This window comes from Penaeus chinensis, chromosome 42 (genome assembly GCF_019202785.1).
Source record: "Penaeus chinensis breed Huanghai No. 1 chromosome 42, ASM1920278v2, whole genome shotgun sequence".
NCBI classification, from domain to species: Eukaryota; Metazoa; Arthropoda; class Malacostraca; order Decapoda; family Penaeidae; genus Penaeus; species Penaeus chinensis.
This window is the reverse complement of record NC_061860.1, coordinates 18,036,384-18,048,296: the sequence shown is the minus strand read 5'-3', so window position 1 is coordinate 18,048,296 and position 11,913 is coordinate 18,036,384.

The window sequence follows — 11,913 nt, the reverse complement described above, 5'->3', positions numbered from 1 at the left end:
GGGAACGTACCCCCCCTTATCTTCCCCCTATCCTCCGCTGAGGCGGAGACACGGACCGAATGCTGGGGAACTCCTCAACCTTGGGACTCAGCCATCTACTCAACTAATTTTGCAGTCTTTTTCCCCACTCATACTTTTCGTTTGTTTCTTCGCCAATCCCTTCTACTATCCACCTCCTAAGGTGAGAGCCGTGCTGAAAGGATGAAAGGCTGACTTCTGTCGGTCCTGAACGGCCTGAGGGAACCATGGGCACGGTATTCCCTGCCATATTGGCCCTTACCCCGCAAGGGGACCCTGAGGGGAGGACTATTTCCCCCCCAACATACTCCAGGCTTAGCATGGTCCAATATGAAGACATAACCCACTCTTGGGGCAATGAGAGGCTTTTCCCTTATTCAATTAGCCCCAATCCCAGCTCTCACTTGACCACGGCTCCGAACAACTACAACTAATACCCCATCATCAATGCATACTAGTACAGTATCACCCTAATCTACAACCAAACCCCCAGGAGACCTTCTACCTCTCCCAATATGCGTCAACTTCAACGCTTTTACTCCCACAACCTTCTTCATGCAACCATCCATCTCACCTCCTTACCACCTACCACCTTACCACTTACCCTTACCACCTTAACACCTTACCACCATTGACCACCGTACACCTTACCACCACCTTACCACCTTACACCTTACCACCTTACCACCTTACCACCTTACCACCTTACCACCTTACCACCTTACCACCTTACCACCTTACCACCTTACCACCTTACCACCTTACCACCTTACCCACCTTACCACCTTACCACCTTACCACCTTACCACCTTACCACCTTACCACCTTACCACCTTACCACCTTACCACCTTACCACCTTACCACCTTACCACCTTACCACCTTACCACCTTACCACCTTACCACCTTACCACCTTACCACCTTACCACCTTACCACCTTACCACCTTACCACCTTACCACCTTACCACCTTACCACCTTACCACCTTACACCTTACCACCTTACCACCTTACCACCTTACCACCTTACCACCTTACCACCTTACCACCTTACCACCTTACCACCTTACCACCTTACCACCTTACCACCTTACCACCTTACCACCTTACCACCTTACCACCTTACCACCTTACCACCTTACCACCTTACCACCTTACCACCTTACCAAGAATCCTAAATACTCGATTTAGCCCAGCCAAATGGGACCGATTTTTCGTGATCCCTCCCACAGCTCCCTACTCTCAAAACACCCTCTTCCAACAATGCCTCCAAAAACAAGTAGGCAAAGTCTCTTTCCGTAGCCGACGCGACCACTCCCGTCTCGTCACAGTAACAACTGAAAACGAAGCTATAGGATAAACAAAACTAACTGATCTATGTGGTAATCCCATCCCTACAGAACCTCGTCCAACCCTCAATACTTGCAATGGAACTGTCTCTATCTCCCCAACAGATTGCCCAATCCATGACAAAGAATGGTCAAATTGTGGAGAGGACTTACTCGCTTGTCTCAGACTATGATGCAACATATGTACAATGCTACTCCATTCTTCCCAGAGAAAATCGTAAGAAATCCATCAACATTGCCAATATTACTTTCCGTAGACATGACCTTCCCTTATATGTTTACATAGGTGGGGAATCCCTACCTGTCCGACCATACCAACCTCCTCGTCAGTGCCAAAATTGTTGGCATTTAGGACATCCTGCCAAACATTGCCGTTCCACAGCCAGATGCCCGCTATGTGCCCAACCTGGGCATACTCGATCAAATTGCTCTGCACAATCACGCACATGTGCAAACTGTGGCGGCCCCCATAATTTATTTTATAGAGGCTGCCCCACCTACAAATTTGAGTGAGGTAGCAACTCTCAGATTCAGACTTGGACTCACTCTACGTGAAGCCAGACAGGAAGCACGTCGACAAGGCTTTTCTCTTACTCCCTACTCCAGTAATGTCGCTCACTGCCAATCCCCCTACCTCCCAAGCTCCTACACTTTCTCCTAAACCCAACCCCACTCCATCTCCCTTCCCCAGTCAAATTCTTTTGCCATCCTAAACCCAGACACTCCAATCTCTACCCAATCAAATTATTTTGCTATCCTAAATCCAGACACCCCAATCTCTACTACAGCCCCAACACCTTCCCCTCTCCCTCCCCGCACTACCCGCAGCAGACAATAAACGTTCCACCCCCTCTTCCCCTACCTCACAATTACCTCCACCTTCCTTTGCCCCTATTCAGACACCAGACTTCTCTCCCCCCCCCCCCCCCTCACTAGAAAACCTTTATCTCACCAAACTCCCCAACCAACTCCACTACAGAAACTCTTGAAGATATCCAGAACTACATAATCGAGTCCCAAACTAATACTCATCCACCTTCAAATTCTACAACTCCCGCGCCCTCCACACTCAGTGACTGCCGATATCCATCCTCCTACTCGTATTCTCCCTACACCCAATCCTCCTACCCCATCCCAACAAAACCCATTCCCCCTGACTCCAGCCCCACCTATATTAACCCTCCCACTATCCCCTCTATCCCTTCCACTCCCTCCTGGATACACACGTGAAACCCTCATGTCACAAGTACCCTCTTCCCCAGACCCTCTACCTCCCGACACCCCTCCTGATACAACACCACCTCCCCAACCTCATTCTTTATCACACCCTCTAGCACCTTCCCCTTCAAATTCTCCAACACGCACTGCAATCTTTGCCAGTAAATCAACGAAAGTATAACTATCCTTCATTAGAACATTCGCGGTTTCCCAATGTTCCTCTTTCAGTCCCACATATTCTATTGTCATGCCCACGTCCTCCCTACATAGACATCCCAACTTATCAGACATCCCTACAGAATCTCATTCGACCCTAACCCATTCACTCACCAATTCCTTAACCCAGCTTTAATAACTAATCACTAACCCAACCATCCTTCACAAACATTAACTATAGTGCTATATGACCTTAGATGTCTAGCACATTTATTGCTTTTAACCATTAACCCCCCCCCCCCCCCTCCTATTTCGTTTGTCCCTTTAACCCCCCCCCCCCCCCCCTTCCCCTACTATCCACTTCCTAAGGTGTGAGAGCCGTGCTAAAAGGATGAAAGGCTGACTGTGCCAGTCCTGAACGGCCTGATGGAGCCATGGGCACGGTATTCCCCTGCTTTGTCTAGCCCTTACCCCTCAAGGGGACCCTGAGGGCTGGACCGTTTCTCTCCCCAACATACTCCAAGCCAACAATGAAGATTTTATACCATTATTAGGGGCAATGAGGCTTTCCCCTTCATCAAATAGCCCCACCAATTCACTCTCCCGATTCCCTGACCCCTGGCTCTCCTTTGACCACGGCTCCGAATACTACAACTAATACCTCCTCCTCAATGTCAACTAGTACAGTATCCACCCTAATCAACACAACCCCCAGGAGACCTTTCTACTCTCCCAACATGGTCAATACCCCCCCCCCCCCCCAATCCTTTGCCCGTTGTTGTCGTGGGGGGGGGGGGGGGGGCTTAGGAGACGAAGACTGAGACCCAATGATGGGGAACTCCTCAACCTTGGGACTCAGCCATCGACTCAACTAATTTTGCATAGTTTTTTTTTTCCCACTCATACTTTTCGTTTGTTTCTTCACCAATCCCTTCTACTATCCACCTCCTAAGGTGTGAGAGCCGTGCTGAAAGGATGAAAGGCTGACTTTGTCAGTCCTGAACGGCCTGAGGGAACCATGGGCATGGTATTCCCCTGCCATACCTGGCCCTTACCCCTCAAGGGGACCCTGAGGGTGGACTATTTTTTCCCCCAACATACTCCAGGCTTATCATGGCCAATAATGAAGACATAACCCCACTCTTAGGGGCAATGAGGCTTTCCCCTTTATCAATTAGCCCCAATCCCAGCTCTCCTTTGACCACGGCTCCGAACACTACAACTAATACCCCCTCCTCAATGCCGACTAGTACAGTGTCCACCCTAATCAACACCACAGGAGACATTTCTACTCCCAACATGCTCAACTTCAACAACTATACCACCACAACCCTCTTCATCAACTACCCCATCCTCCCATATTACTACCTTACAACCTTACAACCTTATTGTCCACCTCCCCATAACACTAACCCCCTCAACACTACTCCCTCTTCCACATGCCCCCGTCCTTCTACTACCCCCATCTCTACAAAATTCTTAATCTATTTAGCCCAGCCAAATGGGACCGATTTTTCGTGATCCCTCCTACAGCTTCTCACACTTTCTGCTTTGACAACCTGTTTGCATTCCTCAAATGCATATACATCCTTCACTTGATCTAACCCCTATACATTACCTTACCCAACCTTAACCCATTTACTCGTCAATTCCTTTACCCAGCTTTGACAACTAATCACTAACTCAACTTCACTACCATTTACTATAGTGCTACATGACCTTAGATGTCTAGCACATTTATTTTGCTTTTAACCATTAACCATTGACCACGGCTCCGAACACTGCAACAACTCCCCCATCATCAATGCATACTAGTACAGTATCAACCCTAATCAACAACCAACCCCCAGGAGACATTTCTACTCTCCCAACATGCTCAACTTCAACACCTTTACTCCCACAACCTTCTTCATCAACCACCTCATCTCCCCTTATTACTACCTTACAACCTTATTGCTCACCTCCCCATAACACTACCCCCCTCCTCCACACTACTCCCTCCTCCTCCACACTACTCCCTCCTCCTCCACACTACTCCCTCCTCCTCCACACTACTCCCTCCTCCTCCACACTACTCCCTCCTCCTCCACACTACTCCCTCCTCCTCCACACTACTCCCTCCTCCTCCACACTACTCCCTCCTCCTCCACACTACTCCCTCCTCCTCCACACTACTCCCTCCTCCTCCACACTACTCCCTCCTCCTCCACACTACTCCCTCCTCCTCCACACTACTCCCTCCTCCTCCACACTACTCCCTCCTCCTCCACACTACTCCCTCCTCCTCCACACTACTCCCTCCTCCTCCACACTACTCCCTCCTCCTCCACACTACTCCCTCCTCCTCCACACTACTCCCTCCTCCTCCACACTACTCCCTCCTCCTCCACACTACTCCCTCCTCCTCCACACTACTCCCTCCTCCTCCACACTACTCCCTCCTCCTCCACACTACTCCCTCCTCCTCCACACTACTCCCTCCTCCTCCACACTACTCCCTCCTCCTCCACACTACTCCCTCCTCCTCCACACTACTCCCTCCTCCATACTCTATTTAGCCCAGCCAAATGGGACCGATTTTTCGTGATCCCTCCCACAGCTCCCTACTCTCAAAACACCCTCCTCTTCCAAAAATGCCTCCAAAGACAAGTAGGCAAAGTCTCTTTCCGTAACCGACCCGACTACTCCCGTTTCGTCAGAGTAACAACTGAAAACCAAGCTATAGCATTAACAAAACTAACTGATCTATGTGGTAATCCCATCCCTACAGAACCTCGTCCAACCCTCAATACTTGCAACGGAACTGTCTCTATCTCCCCAACAGATTGCCCAATCTATGACAAAGAATGGTCAGATTGTGGAGAGGACTTACTCGCTTGTCTCAGACTATGATGCAGCATATGTACAATGCTACTCCATTCTTCCCAGAGGAAATCGTAAGAAATCCATCAACATTGCCAAAATTACTTTCCGTAGACATGCCCTCCCAATCCCTTGCCCGTTGTTGTCGTGGGGGGGGGGGGGGGGGCTTAGGAGGCGGAGACTGGGACCCAATGCTGGGAAACTCCCCAACCTTGGGACTCAGCCCTCGACTCAAAAAATTTTGCATGGTCTTTTTTTTTTTTCCCCCCTCCTACTTTTTTCCTTTCTGTCCCTTCACCAACCCCTTCTACTATCCACTTCCTAAGGTGTGAGAGCCGTGCTGAAAGGATGAAAGGCTGACTTTGTGCCATGGGCACGGTTTTCCCCTGCTTTGTCTAGCCCTTACCCCCTCAAGGGGATCCTGAGGGGTGGACCGTTTCTCTCCCCAACATACTCCATGCTTACCATGGCCAACAATGAAGATTTTATATCACTATTAGGGGCAATGAAGCTTGCCCCCCTTCATCAAATAGCCCCCTCTCCCTCCCCGCACTACCCGTAACAGACAGACTAAACGTTCCACCCCCTCTTCCCCTACCAAAATCACCACCTTCCTTTACCCCTACTCTTCAGACACCAGTCTTCTCTCCCCCCCCCCCCTCACAAGAAAACCTTTATCTCACAAAACTCCCCAACCAACTCCATTACAGAAACTCTTGAAGATATTCAAAACTATCTATTATCCCAAATTGACACTGAAACCCCTCATCTTGCAATTGTTATCACTCATAATTCAACGAAAGAATAACTATCATTCATTGGAATATCCGCGATGTCCGTTCTCACAGACCCGACCTTCGTCATATCCTTTCTTCTTATAACCCATCCATTATATGCCTTCATGAAACTATTATTATTATTTATTTATTTATTTATCTATTTATTTATTTATTTATTTATTTATTTATTTATTTATTTATTTATTTATTTATTTATTTATTTATTTATTTATTTATTTACACATCCTCCTATACCAATCCCCAATTATCATTTTCTCTTTCCCACACTCCCTTTATGTCTCGTCTATACTTATCAATCAGAAAACACCTTATGTCATACCTCCCTTTCAAACCACTGTCCCTTGCACAGTTATTCGCATCTTTCTTTGCCGCTGGATCACAGTGATTTCAGTCTACTTCTTCCCTTTCTACTTCATTGACTTTGTTGCTTCTGAAAATCTAATTTCCCAACTCCAACCACCTTTCCTCATAGTTGGTGAATTCAACTGCCGCCACACTCTTTGGGGTGATTCTATCACCAACTCCCGTGGCCGATCCCTGGAACGCTTCCTCTCCACAGCTGACCTTATTCTTAATTCAGATCGCCCCCACACACTTTGATACACGCACGCAATCTTTTCCATGCATTGACCTCTCTCTATGCTCCCCTTCTCTTCATTTAGATTTCCATTGGTCAGTTCTAAACCACTTTCCCTATAGTGACCACTTTCCAGTTCTCCTTTCTCTTACTTCATATGCACCACTTCCTAACTCCCCACGCTGGTGCTTTGATAGAGCCGACTGGCGTACTTTCACTTCACTCTCTGCTATTCATATCCCTCCATCTTCCCTCTCATCCATTTCAGATATGATACAATGTTTCACAACTACAGTCCTAAGAGCTGCCATACAGCTATTCCTCGAACCTCAAGACCTTATACCTCCAAATGTGTTCCATGGTGGAATTCTGATTGCATCCGCCTGTCTTCGTCGTACAATCCGAAATAGCAAAAAAAAAAAAAAAATAACTGGCGAAATTATGTTTCCTCAATTACATCCTCTACATCTATCTCAAATGTTTGGCACCGGATCCATAAACTATCAGGCAAAGAACCCCCCATCCAGCCCCCGTCCTCCATATTCGAGATACCCTCATCTCTGATCCTCTCCAAGTTGCTAATGAACTGGGTGACTATTTCAGCCAGGTCAGTAGTGGTTCTCACCTTTCTCCACACTTCTCTTCTATTAAGACTCCCAGGGAATGTACCCCCCTTATCTTCACCCTATCCTTCGCTGAGTCCTATAATGCTCCCTTTTCTTCCTCTGAACTCAGTGCTGCCTTACAGTCGTGTCGCAACGCTCATGAAGGCCCTGACGGTATTTACTACCGTATGCTCCGACATCTCCCATCTTCCTCCTTATCCTTCCTATTAACAATTTACAACCACATATGGACATCAGGACATTTTCCTTCTCATTGGCGAGAAACTCTTATCCTTCCCTTCCTGAAACCCAATAAATCGGGTAACCTCCCTCAAGACTATCGCCCCATTGCACTAACTAGCTGCTTGTGCAAACTACTAGAGCGAATGGTTATCTTCTGCTTATTGTGGTATCTTGAATCTCACAAGTTTGGTTTCCGCCGTGCCCGAAGCACAGCTGACCCCCTTGCTCATTTTGAGACATAATAAATCTGCATTTGCACGCCATGAATCCGTGCTTGCTATATTCTTTGACCTAGAAAAAGCATATGATACGACATGGCGGTACCATATTCTCCAACAATTGTCCTCTCTAGGCACACGTGGAAACATGGGTGTCTTTATAAAGTCTTCCCTCTCCCAACACACTTTCCAGGTCAAAATTGCCTCTACCACATCATCCTTCTTTCCTCAAATCGAAGGCGTCCCTTAAGGCAGTGTGCTCAGTACCACTTTATTCCTTCTTGCTGTAAATAACATTGTCTCAGTTCTACCACCAGGAGCACGGTAATCACTCTATGTTGATGATTTAACCATCTATGCCTCTGGCACATCCATGCCAAATTTCCACCAATTTCTTCAGTCTGCAATATCATCAGTATCTTCCTGGGCCACAAACCATGGCTTCCGCTTTTCTACCTCCAAATCTTTCTCCATCCCTTTCTCTCGCGCATGTATAGGTCCCCAACCTCCACTCTTTTTATATGGCACTCCACTCCAACACCGTTCCTCTGGCGAATTCCTAGGCGTTATTTTGTTTTACTCAAAACTGTCCTGGCGAGACCATATCCTTTACATTAAAGAAATAGCTCGCCTCCGTCTCTGAATTTTACAAACTCTATCCCATATATCCTAAGGCTCAGATCGCAAAACTCTCCATCTTCATGTTACCTTGATCCTCTCCACTCTCGATTATGGATGCCATACCTTCTCTCCTTGCCCATCTTGATACAATCCATCACTGTGGTCTTCGCTTAGCCCTAGATGCCTTCCGCTCCTCTCCAGTTGAGAGCCTGTACGCTGAATCAGGCATACCATCTCTCTCTCGATGCCGTTCCCTTCTCTCTCTCCGGTGTTATGCTCGATTCCACCACCTTCCCTTACTAAATTAACTATCCCACAATCCCTACTTCCTACCTTTGCTTCTTCTCCACGTTTACCTACTCCTTTCTCCACTTGTATCATTCTCTGTCCATTCTGTCCCTCCATGGGTTAAACCTTACTCCCGTATTTGCTCCTCTGTTTTCCCTGACCCACCAAAATCAAATATTCCTCCTGCTGTCCTTCTCACCCATTTCCTTGACCATTTCTCCATTCATTCCTCCGGTATTCATGTTCACACTGATGGCTCTAAATCCACCTCTGGTGCTGGTTTTGCAGTAACCTTTCCAACGCGTACTTTCAAATACCCTCTCCCTTCTGAATCCAGTGTCCTTACTACAGAACTGTCTGCACTCTTGTTTGCCTTAAAACACATATACTCACTCCCCACTTCCTCTTTCACAATTTTTACAGACTCCCGTAACTCACTAACTCTAAAGTCAATACACTCGACCAACCCCTTTGTTTGTAAGATCCAGAACTGGTTGTTCTACCTGTCCACATGCCATAAAACAATCAAATTCTGCCCAGCCATGTTGGAATCCCCGGCAATGAACAGGCAGATACTCTAGCACACTACGCTGCTATGTCTACATGTCTACGTTTCTCACGTATCCCAGCCACGGATTATTACCCCGACTTTAAGACCTTCTTGTATAACCGATGGCAACCATTCTGGTCGTATCCGCACTAATAGATTACATACTGTAAAACTATCAATCTCCTCCTGGTCATTCATTTCATCGGAACAGACGTTGGGAGACGGCTCTCGCCCGCTTACGCATTGGCCACGCCCGTCTAACACACTCCTATCTGATGTTACACTCCGATCCACCCCTATGTTCCCTATGTAATGTCCCTCTTTCAGTTCCACACATTCTATTGTCATGCTCATGTTTTGATGCAACCCATACCTCTGCTTTCCCCCCCACCTATCCTCCCTTCACCGACCTCCCAACCTATCAGACATCCTTACAGAATCTAACACCTTCTGCATTGACAACCTGTTTTCCTTCCTCAGACGCATATATATCTTTCACCTGATCTAACCCCTTTACATTACCTTACCCGACCTTAACCCATTCACTCGTCAATTTCTTTGTCCAGCTTTGGCAACTAATCACTAACTCAACCACCCTTCACTACCATTTACTATAGTGACACATGGCCTTAGATGTCTAGTACATTTATTTTGTTTTTAACCATTAACCATCTTCATCCTCTTCTTTCCACTTATCTAAATCGGTAACTCATATTTACCGTTTTTGCTACAATACTACACCATAATGCTGTGTGACCTTTGATGTCTGGTACATTTGTTTTTGACCATTCTGGAAATACACAAACATAACCTTGTTACCTACAGCCTTAATTCCTTCCCCTTTTAACCACCTTCACCATGTACCATACCCCATTTACACTACCATATTACCCTCTAATACAGTTCAACCACAGCAAATTTTCAGCAAATTAATTAATAAATCCTCAAAACCTACTTTTACATAAGCTCAGTCTAAATCATCCATCCAGGTCAATTTCCAGGAACTTTCCTCTTCCTTCCAACATCCACTACTTCATCTCTTCACCCTCACAACTTTCTTCATCAACTACCCACATCTTCCCTTACTACCCTGCAGGCTTATTACCCACCTCTCTGCAGTACTACACTACTCTATTACACTCATCCACGTCCTTCTACTATGCCCTCCCCTACAAATATCGCCCAGCATAATAGGATCAATTTTTCGTAATCCCTTCCACAAACCCTTGCTTTAACACTCCTCTTTCAACAATGCCTCCAAAAACGAGTAGGCAAAATTTCCTTTTGCAGCCGCCCCATATCCCTCCAACTCCCCCCCCCCCCCACCCCCTGCTTGAGTTGCATCATATCCTTCCCTATTATCCCTCCCGCATCCCCCTGGATGTGACCCTTTGTCACAGCAACCCCCTTCCCAGAATTCTCTCCCTCTTGACATTCTCACAGAAACTGATCTAATTGCCCTTAAATCCCTTTCTCCTTTGCTAATTCTTACCTTTACAATATACTTTACATCCTTGCAATATCCCACACATTTAAAGCTTTGATCTAATAATCCCCACCCTCCTGAATTGTTGTACAACTTCTGACATGTAGCACATTTAATCCTCAACTAACCCCCCTTTTTTACATGTTTCACTATTACACCCTTCTATAATGCTATATGACCTTTGATGTCTAGCACACATATTTTGCTTGGTAACCATTAACCATTTTTGAACATTGTCACAACAGTGTCCCTCTCTGGACTCTTCGTCTTCTGATGAACCTCCTTACACTACAACTTCGCCAGATCCCATTCCCTGGGGTCTCCTCCTTCAACTTCTACAACACCCATTTCTACTCTTATTGCCCATTGATTATTTCTGCAGTGTTAAGTTTCCGTTCTCACTGACCTGACCTTCGTCACCTATCTTCCCTTAATCCATCCACTGTCTGCCTTCAAGAAACCTTCCTCACACATTCCAGTAACAATTTTACAATTATCATTTTGTATCACCCCTTCACTCTCTATCATAAATATCATAAAACACCATATGTTACAAACCACTATACCTTGCACAGCTATCCACCTTTTTCTTCGCCAATTTCTTCGTCATTTCAATTTACGTCTCCCCTTCCCTTCCCATTGACTTTTATAGCCTTTTCTAACCACCATTGCCGATAGTTGATTTAAGTTGTTACCACACTCTTTGGGGTGACTACTATTTTTTCCCGAGGTCGCTCCCTAATACTAACATTATCCTCCTAAACTCAAACCATCCCACTCACTTTGACATGCGCAACCAAGCCTTTTCATGCTTTGATCTTTCTTTTTGCTAATCCATTGGTCAGTTCTGGACCCCCTTCATTACAGTGATCACATTCCTCTTTCTCCCATTTATGTCCCACTCCCCAACCCCCGTCGCTGGT